We start from the raw sequence: 270 nt of genomic DNA, 5'->3' as shown, positions 1-270 counted from the left end.
CTCCCCTGCGCCCGCCGCCTGTCAGCGCCGCCGCCGCCGTAACTCAGCCCCTCGCCTCCGCCGTGCGGGCCGCTGCCCTTCCCCCGGAGCCTGCCTTGCCAAAGGTAAAACTGCCACGAAAGCCTCTTTTTTTTTTTTTTTTCCCCCCCCAATTATTATTTTTTCCCCTCTCCCGAGGCCTTTCAGGGACGCTCGGGACCACCGGCCGCTCGTGGGCTGCAAAAAAATTCCCCGCAGGGAGCAAAGCGGCGTGGCGGAGGCCTGCGGGGC

Source organism: Haliaeetus leucocephalus, unplaced genomic scaffold (genome assembly GCF_000737465.1).
Source record: "Haliaeetus leucocephalus isolate CR32 unplaced genomic scaffold, Haliaeetus_leucocephalus-4.0 Scaffold373, whole genome shotgun sequence".
NCBI classification, from domain to species: domain Eukaryota; kingdom Metazoa; phylum Chordata; class Aves; order Accipitriformes; family Accipitridae; genus Haliaeetus; species Haliaeetus leucocephalus.
Note: the sequence above shows the minus strand (reverse complement) of the source record.